The 12,931-nt window shown below is 45.9% G+C and overlaps 1 long non-coding RNA gene across 1 annotated transcript in view; it reads left to right on the top strand.

Moving 5' to 3' along the window:
* Positions 1–895: 895 nt before the first annotated feature.
* LOC125173447 (uncharacterized) overlaps positions 896–12,931 on the top strand; it is a 55,099-nt gene continuing 43,063 nt past the window's right edge. Inside the window, exon 1 of the long non-coding RNA XR_007155025.1 lies at positions 896–1,023. This is a non-coding gene — a long non-coding RNA (uncharacterized LOC125173447). The remainder of the gene's footprint in view (positions 1,024–12,931) is intronic.

Here is a 12,931-nt window from a genome sequence, read left to right as displayed (position 1 = left end):
AGTTTGTTAGATTCTTATGTATTTGACTTTTTTTTTTTTTTAATGCTTCTTTATTTTGAGAGAGAGAGACCAAGTACGAGCTGGGGGTGGGGGAGGAGGGGCAGAGAGGGAGACACGGCATCCGAAGCAGTCTCCAGGCTCTAAGCTGTCTGCACAGAGCCCCATGTGGGGCTTGAACTCACGATCTGTGAGCTCATGACCTGAGCCAAAGGCGGACGCTCAACCGACTGAGCCACCCAGGTGCCCCTGTATTTGACACATTTCTGAAAGCTATCATAAATGCTTTTAAAGTTCATTTTTTAATTGTATATTGAACTTGTGAGTTTAGTGGTCTTATTAAATTCACATGTTAACTCTAACAGTTTGCTCATAGATTCTTTTAGATTTTCTACATATACCATTAATGTCATCTGGGTGTAATATTATTCTTATTAATTCCTTTCCCACTCTTGTGCTCTTTTTATTTCCTCTCAACTTATTGCACTGGCTAAAACCTCCAGTGTTTTGCTGAATAGAAATGGTGATAGTGCAAACATCAGATTTCACTCCATTGGACCAGGGACACATGGTTTCCTCAGCTAAACCTTTCGGCTGAGAAATATGGCAGACGTAACGTATATGTAATTTCAGTTATCTAAATGTAAATGTTATGCATTGATAAAAATTTGGCATCACACCTGTGCAAGGTATGCAACATACCTATTGTCACTTGAGAAGCACTCACTCGGTGCGTTTACCAATTAGCTTCTTTATCATCCTCTTTACCAGTCAGTATGATTCTCAGGGATTAGAGGAGAGGCTTTCTAGTTGTCCAATCTTGATAATATTACATTCAAGGTTTAATGTTCTTGTCTGGCTAATCTATCTCACTTTCTCCACAATGTTCCCAAGAGACCTACACAGTAACACGATGAGAAGCAAAGAATTTTTGTTATGAGTTGCCTAAGTATTCTACTCGCTAACGTAGGACCACAAGGAGTCCTTCGTGAAACGGCTCGGATGAACTCAGCAGCGGAGGGACCTGTAAGTTTACCCTCATACAACTTATTACACGTGTGTTTTGTCATTATTTGTTCAGTGATATTCCCAGGAGCTGACAGACCAAAGATCACGCATGCCTTATCTGTTCATTGCTCTATCCTAAGATCCCAGCAAGTACCTGGCATAGATCTACTATTTGTTGACTTTTAACTAGTATGGGAGGTGTCAAAAATGTTACTCCACCTATGTGACACAAAGCCCCAGTTCATTCATTCATTGTTTAGTCATTCAATAACTATTTGAGGACATGCTATGTGCCAGGATCTATGTTACCCCTTTTCTATCCAATATATCATTTAGTTCTCTCAACATCCCTTCATCGTAGACATTATTACCCCCATTTGATAGATGAGTAAACTGGGGCTCGGTTTTAACAGAGTTCACATCCAAATCAACACGATTTGAATCGAAAAGCAATGTTTTGCAAAAGAAAAAAAAATGACAACAGACACAAATAAACAATATGGTGGGGTGAAGGTGTAGTAAGGCATGGTCACAGCTTTGGAGGATGTGAATGGGTGTGATGTGGCACCAGCAGGGACTATTATATTTGAAAGCCAAAGTGATACGTGTCAGTCAGAAGCTCTAGACTTTAAGAAAAAAAAAAAAGAATTGTGGTGAGAAGAACCGTCCAATGGGAGAACGGTCAGCTTAGTGCCGCGAGCTCCCGTGTTGTCATTCTGGGACGGACCCTCTACTAAGGTATGAATCCCATGATGCCAACCTTGCCTTTTAGGGGCTCGTAGTCTTGATGTGGGAGCAGCACAAGTCATTTACTTGTTTACTGCTGGAGAGGGCAGCCCAAGGTACTATGGAGGCACAGACATAGGAGTGCACGACAACTTCTTCTCTACCAAGCCTTCCTTGAGAAATCTGGATGTAGTTAGAGAAAGGCCTTGTGAGAACAGTAGGCGAGGTCTAGGTGAAGAAGAGAAAGGTATTCCAGGAAGAGGGGTTGGCACATGAAAGAGGCCTGATGCCTCAAGTGCCTGTAGAGTAGATCTGGAGAAAAATGCTAGTAACTCAGTTGGGTGAAAGCTTAGAATCACACGCTGGGGCAATGGCCTGGACAAACAAGCCTCAGATCTTGAAAGGTCTTGAAAGACCTCCCAAGGAGGTCGGATTTCTCCTTGTGACCCACAGGGCAGAGTTCTAAGCCGAGGCCTGCCCATGGCTGACAGCCCGTCTCCTCCATGCATCGCAGTGTCTCTTAGCTAGCCTTGCTTCTGGCCTCAGTGTGGAAAATGTGCTAATTAGTGATGAAAACCATTGTGTTCTCCAGGCCTGTAAAGGCTTCCTGGGAGCACTTTGCAGAAAGAAGTCCTGGCTGTTGCTGTCAACATTTCATGCGACTCCTGTAACAACAGTATCCTGGGTCCCCAGGCAGTTTTCTCTTCTCCTGGGTGTGCCTGCCTCAGTGTCACTCAGAGAATCACATCACTGTGGCCTGGTGCTCCAGTGTGCACAGATCCATTCAGGCCTGGAACCCATCAGAGACACAGGGAATTAGATGTGTCAGGAAGAGAGGGGCAGGGCCATATGTCCGGGACAGTTTCCATACAGCTTTTTGGCTCCTCGTGGTGTTCGTGGAAAAAGAACATTTTTTGCTAAGGAGTGAGGTGCTCTTTGCTACCACCATTTTTTTTTTTTTTTTTTTTTTTTTTGCCCCAGAGGTTGTTCTTATATTTATCTGTTCATGACTTTGAAAATATGTAATAAACACGTTTGTATTTTAGCTGTAGTACCAACGAAATGATGCTAAGCTAGTGCCAATCCTCTTCTGGCAAACCTTTCCAAGCATTCAGCAACAGGCAACATTTGTTGGGTGGAAAGAAAAAAAGATCCAGACATTTAGGGCATATGTTGAGGGGTATGTGAAAACTCAAGTGTGATTCACTTGGAGAGGCATCTCAATCCCCATTTCACAGACGTGTAATTGGGCAAATCGCCTTAGCAGGGAACCTCAGGAGTTAGGACAAATTCCTCTCCCCTCCCCACCCACCATCGCCAACTAGTCTCCACTCGCATCTAACTGGTTACTGTGAAACCTATTCATCAATGCACCCTACCTCTAGATCCATTTTTCACCCTTCTCTTACTTGCTATTGACCCAAGAAGGCTGACATCTACAGATCACAGGACCCAGGCTCTCCTGACCTCTAGCTTCCAGTTGGCCTTGGCCAGTGAGAGGTGCTGGCTCAAGATCAAAGAGTGGAAGGATAGAGAGGCTGGGTATGCTATTCCCTACCCGGCCTCCCCAGTTTAGCCATGTTCTGTAGAAGCGGTGTTCCTGGCACAACTCCTTTTGGATCGGCCATCTTCTCTGGCTTCTGATATCTCTGGGCTCTTATAATACCATTCCCTTCCCTTGTCCCCTCAGGTCTGGGGGTGGTGATACCTTCTTTTTCTTGGTTGGGCCTCTTTCCCTTAACCCTGCCCATACCACTCAGGATGAACTTATTAAGTAAAATCCTTCTGAGTGTGCCTGTGCCCTGCCAGACCCACAGTGACAAAGTCGCCAAGCCTCTTAATTTTATTTCCCCAGGATCTCTCTCTTCTTTTCCCCACTAATGACTCTCTTCATTTCTGGGTTAGATTTATTAGATAGTGTCCTCCCCGTCTCCAGTCTGGCCAGCTCCTTTCATCTTCATGCTACAGTCAGATAGTTTCCTAGATCATGCATGCAAGCATGCCATGTTCCAAATTAAGATCTTTCCATGGCTCTTCGCTTCTCTTCAGGTCAAAGCCAAACTCTGCCTGTCCACAAAGCCCTCCATGGCATGGCCTCAGCCAGCCTCTCCTTCCTGGCTGCTCCTCTTTAGGGGTTCCATGCTACAGCTAGGAGGAAGCACTAGCCGTCTTCCAGGCCCATCCAGCATGCGTATGCTCTCCCAAGAAAATGGCTGCACAACTGGTATTTATTGAGCACTTACTATGCACCAGGCACAAACATAGGAATTTTTTAATGGGCAATTCAATTTAATGCTCACATCAACCCAACATGGCATCTGATTTATGGTCTCCATTTTACAGATGGGGAATCTGGGGACAGCTCTGTGAGGGAAACTGCCATCATCATTCAGCTGAGAAGCAGTAGAGACAGGTTTTAAATCCAGGCATCCCAGCTCAGAGGGTCACAAACTGTAGTCAATGGGAGCTCAAAAACCAACTATTCTTTTAGATTCAGCTCAGAGCTCACCTCTACTGAGGCATTTCTCCTGATGCCCTCCAACGGAAGAAGTCATTCCCTCATCTGGGTTTCTACATGTGTTTCCTCAACTCAAGTCAATGTATTGCAATCCGCTGTTTCCGTTCCTGTGGATGGAGTCCCATGAAATGAGAGATAACTTCCTAAGGAAAGGCCATCAGCTTTCTGTACAAGGCAGGCACCAGGTTAGGCTCTGAGCACACTGTATGAGTTTAGTAATTGGGGACTGAATGGGTGGATGAGTACATTTGAAAACATGGCCACCTAGCTCAAGCCAGTATCTGTGTATATCAGAAAAGGGAAAGTCAGTTCCAAAGGCCCCAGAGACTTTATTCAAATATTAAAAGTCACTCAAATGTACTGAGAACCTAGCGAGTCCCAGGCATTGTGTTAGACCCAGGGTGAGAGCAATGGACAAGATAAAGGTGTCTCCCTCACAGAGATGACATTTGTGTTAATCACTACATTAATAAAGTGAATGAAGGAATGGAGTGAGGGAGGAAGGCATATCTTTAGCTGAGATGATATTTTGTAAGGGCTCTAAAGAGCCATAAAGCACCAGGATAGAGAGAAAATAGTGGGGGGGGGGGGCTTTCCTAGAGAGGATATTTGAGCACAGGCTTAAGGAGACAGAACAGAAAGTTCTAGGAGGATGTGGGGAGTGAAGCTCAGGCAGAGAAAAGGGCAGGTACAAAGGTCTTGAGCAGGAACAAGCCTGTCATGTCTAAGCAGGAGCAGGACCTTCAGTGTGGCCAGGGCACGGGCGCTGAGAAGGACGTTTCGGAACATCAGATACTGGAGGGCATCAGAGGTGGTGATTTAAATTTACTCTATGGGTGAGGGAAGATGTTGGTATTTTTGATTCGGACAAAGTCACAATCTGCCTTTCATAACAAAAGATACCTCCCTGGTACCTTTCTGGCTGCTCTGTGGAGAGAACAGGATTTCAGTTCTCAGTCTCTTGACCTCCCACTATGCTTAAGGTACATCCTTATAACGGACTAATTAGTAGTAATAAAATAATGATAAAGTCATTGACCATCCTGAAAGCAATTAGATACTAACTAATTTCAACTATGTCTTTTTTGTGTCAATATGATTTCATTTTCTAGTTGTTGAACATGTGCTATTACCAGGCGCTGATGTACTTAATATATTTAACTTGTAGGGATGTGAAGAGAATTTAAGATAATGATCGCCACCACCCCCCCCCCCACCGCCCCCGGAAAAAAAAAAAAAGACAATGAGACCTGGAGAGGCAGAATGATCACATTCAGATCATGTAGCTGGAAAGTAGAACTGAAATTCAAGACTCAGTTGTCTGCCCATCTGCCTGGGTTCCTTCCATTCAGCCCTGCCACTTTTCATGGTGTAAAAACTAGCTTCTGGGTCTGCCTGTTATCTTTACCAACGTGTGGAGGCATCAGAGCAGAGCGACTGCTCATATTTGTTTCTTTAATGTTTATTAGTATTCTCACTTCTCTCAACAATCCTGGGAAAGGGGCACCGATAAAATGATCGATCCTCACTTTACAAACATGGGTACCGAGGCGTAGAGAGGCGAGCTGGTTTGCATGAACCAGAGGAAGGATTGGAACCCGGTTCTGTCTGACTCCAGAGCCCACACTCCCTTCTCGGTGTCCGTGTTGTCCAACAGAGTGTTCTACAACGATGGAAATGTGGAGCAACACAGCAGCCACCCGTGTGGCTACTGGGCGCTTGAAATGGGGCCAGCGCAACAATGGAACTGAATTTTAAGTTTTGTGTAATTTTAATTCGCTTTCAATCATTGCATGTGGCCAGTAGCTACCACAGAAGATGGCTTACCTTATACCCTGCAAATTAAGGCAAGGACCAATGCCCTACTTCCCCACCGGTCTTTGTCCCTTCCCATCCCCGTCCCCTTTACTTTCACTGATGACGGAGGACTGAGCATACATAGGGCAGCGTGTGGATGGGGGTGGGTGGAGGAAGGACAATCAAATCCTGTGCCTGCTCTGGCTTCTGTTCAAGGTAGGGAGATTAGATGTGTGCATAAATAACCGAAATGCAAAGTTGAAGGTTTAATGTTCTAAGTGCCGTGAGAGTGGGGCTGATAAGAGGTGAGGGGGTATCGGGTCTCCAGGCCCACTCTCTTTCCTTATAGGGCAGTCCACAGCAGGGGGGGGGGGGGCGGAGATAACTGGTGTGAATGTGCCTTAACAATAACGCTCTCCATGAATTGTGAGGCGCCCTGTAGATGGAGCCATCAGCGACGACATTGTCTCCACCTTGAGGGTTGATGATGGTAACATTCCAAAGACCTGCATTTGTAATCTTATCTGCTCTTCGCAAGCTCACTGTGAGGCGTATGAGGTTTCATCCCCGCTTGGAGATGTGGCAAGAGGCACTCGGGGTAAGCACCTGCCCAGTGACAAACATCTGGTTGGGGCAGAGCTTTGGGTGCAGCCCTGGGTTTCCTGACTCCAGAACCGGGAATCCCTGAGACCCTCTTGCCGCCCTTGGCCGATTTTATGAGTTACTGCTATCCACCCACCCTTATTCCTGGCACAGGCAGACCTCCTAGGGAAATAATTTCTGAGGTTTAGGCAATTCTACAGCAAGCTGGGATGTGCTACAGCTACACCCTTGACCCAGGGCAGGTCTTTTGGATGCACCAAGGTCTTTGTCATTAACAGAGGATGTGCCAGAGAATGAGGTCAGTGGTGAGGCCATCCTGATGTGGCCACAAACAGACCCAGATTCCACAGCCCTGAAGGTTGTCCAAGAGGGCAGGCTTTTTGAGGGACCCGTCAGCATTCCTGGCATCTATTCCCAAAGGATTTCATCCCAGGAGAATCATAAAACTTTGGTGATCTGAAAGGCCCAGAGAGGCTTTCCCATCTTCCTCCCAGCTTCCTCTGTGTATAGAAGGAAAGATCGAGGCCCAGAAAAGGGGAGACAATGTGTACAGCCGAGGGCCAGTTTACTTCCACTGATGTTGTATTAAGTCTGTATTTCTTGACTCCCCCAAACAGGTCTCCAGTCCTGACTTTAGGTCTTTCTTTGGGATTTGTGTAGAAATTCTAATACAAGAGCTCACCACATGCAAATGATTGCCTAACAGCATTTGTTGATGTATTTACGAGATGGCTGCCTGATGTCTGCTCAAGGACTTGAGTGTCAGAGACACGAGAGCCCATGGTGCTCATCTATCAAACCCCCTATCTTACAGACGGTTGACCAAAATTCAGCTCCTTTAGTGACTTGCTCAGTTCACATAGCAAGCTGGTGGCTTAACTAAGAGGTCCGTGTCAGTTTCTGGTGCCAGGAGCTCACAACTTCAAAAGCTTTGAGGGGAAGGCACATCTCCCTGGCACAAGGTCTTGGCCTTGACAGTTCTGGGTCCTGGGGAGCCCAGCAGCTGACACACATAGATACCCATTGTCCCTAGCTCACCGCGGACGTGGAGTTCATCTCCGTGGTTCTGACGCAAACACAGCTCAGCGCCCTCCTCCGAGGCCCAGTTTCATCCACTGCCTCCAGGAAGATGCCCCTATATTTCCCAGTATGCCCCAGTTCCTCTCTTCATTTCCCTCTTTACATTTTTATTGTCTATCCCACTCCACTTTGACCTTCTGCTGGATATAGGACACCAAGGAAAGGGAATTCGCTGTTTTGAATGCCCACTCCAGGCCAGGATTTGCATGAGTATCTCATTAAGCCTCTCAACAGCCCATGAAAAAGAGGACGTCATTATGCCTTTCTGGGAAGGCAGGGCGCTAAGTCTCAGAGAGGAGCACTAGCTTGCCCAAGACCACACAGCACACACTTCATTAATCTAGTCGGTAAAATTTTATTGCACACCTGCTGCGTACCAGGCACTGCTTTAGGTGGAACAAAGCTCTTTATCTCATGGAAAGCTAATGCACTGATGGGAGAGGCAGAAGCAAGTCGACAAGTTTACTTCAAGCTCCGAGAGAGGACTGCTTACTGTCCCATAATTTCCCTAGTTTTGCTCCCACTGCTAATTCCATCGGGAAATCTCTTTTCCTCACTCTAGGTGTTCAAAGTCCACACACCCTCATGTCTCTTCTCCTCCAGGAACCTTCCTCCAGTCTCTCCAACTGGATCATAAAAGCTAACATATACTGAGCACTTACATGTGTCAGAGAGTAGTCTAAGCTTATCGCATGGTTTAACTCTTTTTATCCTTACAACAACTTCTCAAGGTCAGCACTCTTAATATCCACATTTACTGACCAGGAGACTGGGGCTCAGAAAGCTGGCCCTGTCCCGTGTTGTCCCCTTACTAGCTGTGTCTAGTAAGGGGTAGAACTAGAATTAGAATGTGGGCAGGCTGTCTCCAAAGCCCACGCATTTAAGTATTATTCTGACTCTGGTGAAAACTCCTTTCGTTCTGAGCCATGTTGAAGGATGCTGGATGAGGCAGCCTGGTGTCAGGGGGAGATCGTCGGAAGAGTAGACAGTGGTCCAAGCCTGAGCTCAACCTCAGGCAATTTTGGCGTCTCTTTGGACCTGGGGTGTTCAAGGCTTAGTGGGAGATTCAAATATTCATCATACAGGATCATCTGTACATACATATCCTCTGGCATAGCCCCTGAGACTCAGAGTAGACGCTCAATGCATGCTTGCTGAAACTCAATTTGGATAAAGCAGATAGGGGTGTCATTTTCTCGCTGGCCTCACCCCGACTCTCCAACAAATTAGGTTCCCTTGGTAGTCTTTACTGAGACATGCTACCTTAGGAAAAGGTGGTACATTTTCCTTGTTCGTTATCTGATTCCTCTACATAGACTTTATGCTAGCTGGACCAGGTCTTAGTCACCATTGTTAACACTCTAACTCACACAAGACATGGGATAATTTCTTAATGGATGAAAAGATCCCAAGTGGAAAAGCCTTTTAAATTTGAACACTTGCCTTTCTGGTCACATGGCCACAGCTGGTTGGCCGAATCTCAGGCAGGTGTCCACCCTGGTACAATCGATTTCTGCAAGGAGTTTGGAATTGGGACTTCAAGGTGGAGTTGGTTGGCTGTGGGAAAGAAGTCACTTCAGTGGTATACGATAACCGTCCATTATGCTCATCGATTCTGAGAGCCTGGGACTGTCATAGGGCACAGTGAGAACTATATCTAACCACCATGTCTGGGGTCTTAGAAGATTCAAAGGTTGGGGGCTGGAATCATCTCAGGCTTCTTTCATTCCCACCTCTGACTGTTATTCCTGGGGCTATCAGCTGGAGGCCTTGGTTTCTTTCCATGTTGTCTCACCACGTGGGCTAGTTTGGGCTCCCTCACAGCATGGTGACTAGGTTCCAAGAGTCACCAAGCATGACTAAAGGGAGAGCCTAGGTGGAAGCCATATTGCCTTTATGACTTAGCCTTAGATGTCATGCAATGTCAGTCATGATATGCATTCTCTTTACCAAGGCAGTCGTAAAATCCTGCCCAGCTTCGTCAGAGGGACAAACAGACTTCCTCTTGATGGGAAGTAGCAACTTTCTGGAAGGATGTGTAGGACTGAAAATACTTGGGTAGTTAATTTGAAAAACATGGTCTGCCACAGGTGCTAAAACAGTCATTTGGGGTGCAGCCATGATGGGTTATGTGCATGAAGAAAAGTCAAACTTGGCTTTAGAGGGAAAGGGGCTGTTGAATAGAGCAGATAAACCAGGGATTGAAGAAAATACCATTTGGCCAGAGAGTCAGGGTGTTGCAGGTTGGGTTCTCCAAGGGAGATCCTTAGAGTTTGGGGTACAAGATGTTTATGAAGGAACAGCATCTGTGAAAGGAAGTAACGTGAGGAGAAGCTGACCTGTGATAGGGGCCCAACCAAGCTTTAGCCAACACAATGGGTACTGTGTTTACCACTCAGTGTTGGCCTTGTCAGTCCGAGTGACTGGGCCTTTTTGTGCTGCCTAGCTTAGTCGTGGAATGCGGGCCACTGCAGCAAGGGCATGACCTTGGAGGAGGCTGACCTCTATAGCTATGGCAGACCCCCTGAGGAGTGGAGAGCTGGAAGCTGCCTGCTGATGGCACTCTCCTAGGTTATGTGGCAAGTTTTTTCTAGAAGGGGGGGAATCTGTGCCCTGCATCTCTCTGTTTGCCACAAGGGGGAGGACTTTCCAGTTCTTGTGATCTGGTTTGTCTGTCCTACAAGTGGGTTTAATAAAACACCCTTCCATATTTATGATACACCACTCTTCATTGAGTTGAATTAATTTACACATCCTGCAACCCAATATACCAGCCTAAGGCTCTGGGTCTCGGTATCTCTACCTATAAAGCAAGGGGGTTGGATGGATCTTCCTGTTTTGAAATCTGGTGATTCTTATCCACATGTCCACTGCCTTTTACAGGGCCGCTCTGTAGCAAGTGGAACACAGCTCACTTGTTAAGAGCCTCTTATCAGATACAGACCCAGACAGACACAGTCTGGCTTAGCTGTTCATGTGATTTATTCACCCCATTCTGAAAAAAGCACCAGGTGATATCTGAGCTACGGCAACAGCCAGCTGGCTCCCAACACATTCCAGGTATAAAAATAGTTCATAAGGAGCACCAAGTTCCAATAATTTTGACTTCAGTCCTTAGAAACCCCATAATGGCCCGGAAAATGATGGCAAACCCAGGTTCTGTCATGAGCCTCCAGGGTCTCTCTTTGCAAGGTACAGCAACACTACTTCAAGCAGATTGCTGAGGGCACTGAGGGCGCTGAGGACGTGGATTCTGGGCAACTCCAGCAATCAGACACTTGGCCCTAATGCTCTTCTTCCAAAAAGCAGAGTAGCATAAATTTGGATGACACACAATACTGGGGTTATACAAATCTGGATTTCATTTCTGTATCTGCCATGTACTGACCATTAACTTTAGTCTCACTTTGTAGGTTTCCCTACCCTAAAAGTGTTTCCAAAATCTATCTCACAGGCTTATTTTGAACACCGAAAAGATAACATAAAGCATTTATCAACACCAGGCGTATCCTTAATGAATATGGTTGATGTCAAAGAACAACATAAACTTTCAATTATCAAGCCTCTGCTCTGTTCCAGGCACTGTGATAACTTAACAAAACTATCAACGTGTATTTCTGACCTCAAGGAATTTTGGTATAGTGGGAAAAAAAAAATTACTGTTCTAATATAAACCTTTTTTTTTCTTTCTTCCATATTTTATTTTATTTTTTTTATATATGAGATTTATTGTCAAATTGGTTTCCATACAACACCCAGTGCTCATCCCAAAAGGTGCCCTCCTCAATACTTCATACCGCAACTAAGTGACCTTGGACAAGTAATTTCACTTTGTGGGTCTCCACTTCCTCTAAAGATAATTCCACTTAACTTATAGACTTATGGGGCGCCTGGGTGGCTCAGTCAGTTAAGCGTCCGACTTCAGCTCAGGTGATGATCTCGTGGTCCGTGAGTTCGAGCCCGCGTCGGGCTCTGTGCTGACCGTTCAGAGCCTGGAGCCTGTTTCAGATTCTGTGTCTCCCTCTCTCTCTGACCCTCCCCCATTCATGCTCTGTCTCTGTCTCAAAAATGAATAAACGTTAAAAAAAATTAAAAAAAAAACTTATAGACTTGCGTTGAGGACTGGACAGGATGATGTATGATAAAGTGTAGATGATGCCCGTAGATGATGACGTATGGTAAGGTGCCCAGCACGTAATAAGAGATACACTATGACCGCCGATCTGGACTACTGACCTTCACCATTCTGTGGGCTGCTGCTCACCAAAGGTGATGCCCAAACACTCTGAAGGCTCAGGGAATTTGCTAGCCTCTTTCACCATCTGACCTGCTTCAGACTTTACGGGACATATTAAGGCAGAAGTTCAAAATAATAGTGGCCCAGGAGCCAGGAAACTCCAGGCTCAAGACTGTGCTTTGCCACCGTGAGTTTCACCGTTCTGGTGTCCCCCATTTACCGGGAGGACAAGGAGATCTGGAGTTAGGCAGCTGGCGCTTATGGTACTGGCTGTGCTCTTTCTGTGTGAAATCTGACAGATGAGCCTCAGTTGGAAGCCTCGGCTTCTTCATTTGGGTCAAGGATCTAGGCTCTCCCTCCTTGCTAGGGCGCTGTGCTATTCAATGAGGTAGCGTATGTAACAGATTTAATTCCATGTCTAGCTCAGGGATTCATAAATGTTTCCTGTTACTATTAAATATTTTTATAACTCAACACTTAGGCAGCACGTATTCAAGACAGAGCTATGAGATGCAGAAATTAGCACTCATAGAGTGAATTTACGCTGATGTTTTATGTTTGCAATCTCACTGCCTGACACATGGGAAACACTCCATATCTATTTGTACTGTGCTCTTCCAGACAAATGTCACTTTCAATCCAGGTATCATTTGTGAAGAGCATTTCTGTTTTCACATTTTTTTAATCTTTTTTTTTTTTTTTTAATGCCAAGGAGCTTGAATCTTTTCCCTGCGGATGAAAATTATTTTTCCTGACCTGGAAACTTCAGGCAAGGCGTCCCCTGGGGAAAGTCATGAGGGAAGCGAGACGCGCACTTATTTGCAGAGATTGTTGATGGTTGAGTCAGGCCTGGGGTCCCCGGGCTCGTTGCTCACTTGGCATCATTCCTCCGGACTGCACGTGACTTTGTGATCACCTTTGGTGATGCTCGTCGAAGGAACGAGTGAGTCCCTGGTGCGGACACA

The sequence above is a fragment of the Prionailurus viverrinus genome, chromosome C1 (assembly GCF_022837055.1).
Source record: "Prionailurus viverrinus isolate Anna chromosome C1, UM_Priviv_1.0, whole genome shotgun sequence".
In the NCBI taxonomy this organism is placed as follows: domain Eukaryota; kingdom Metazoa; phylum Chordata; class Mammalia; order Carnivora; family Felidae; genus Prionailurus; species Prionailurus viverrinus.
The sequence above is the reverse complement of the archived record's forward strand: the minus strand, read 5'-3'. Positions and strand labels throughout refer to the sequence as shown.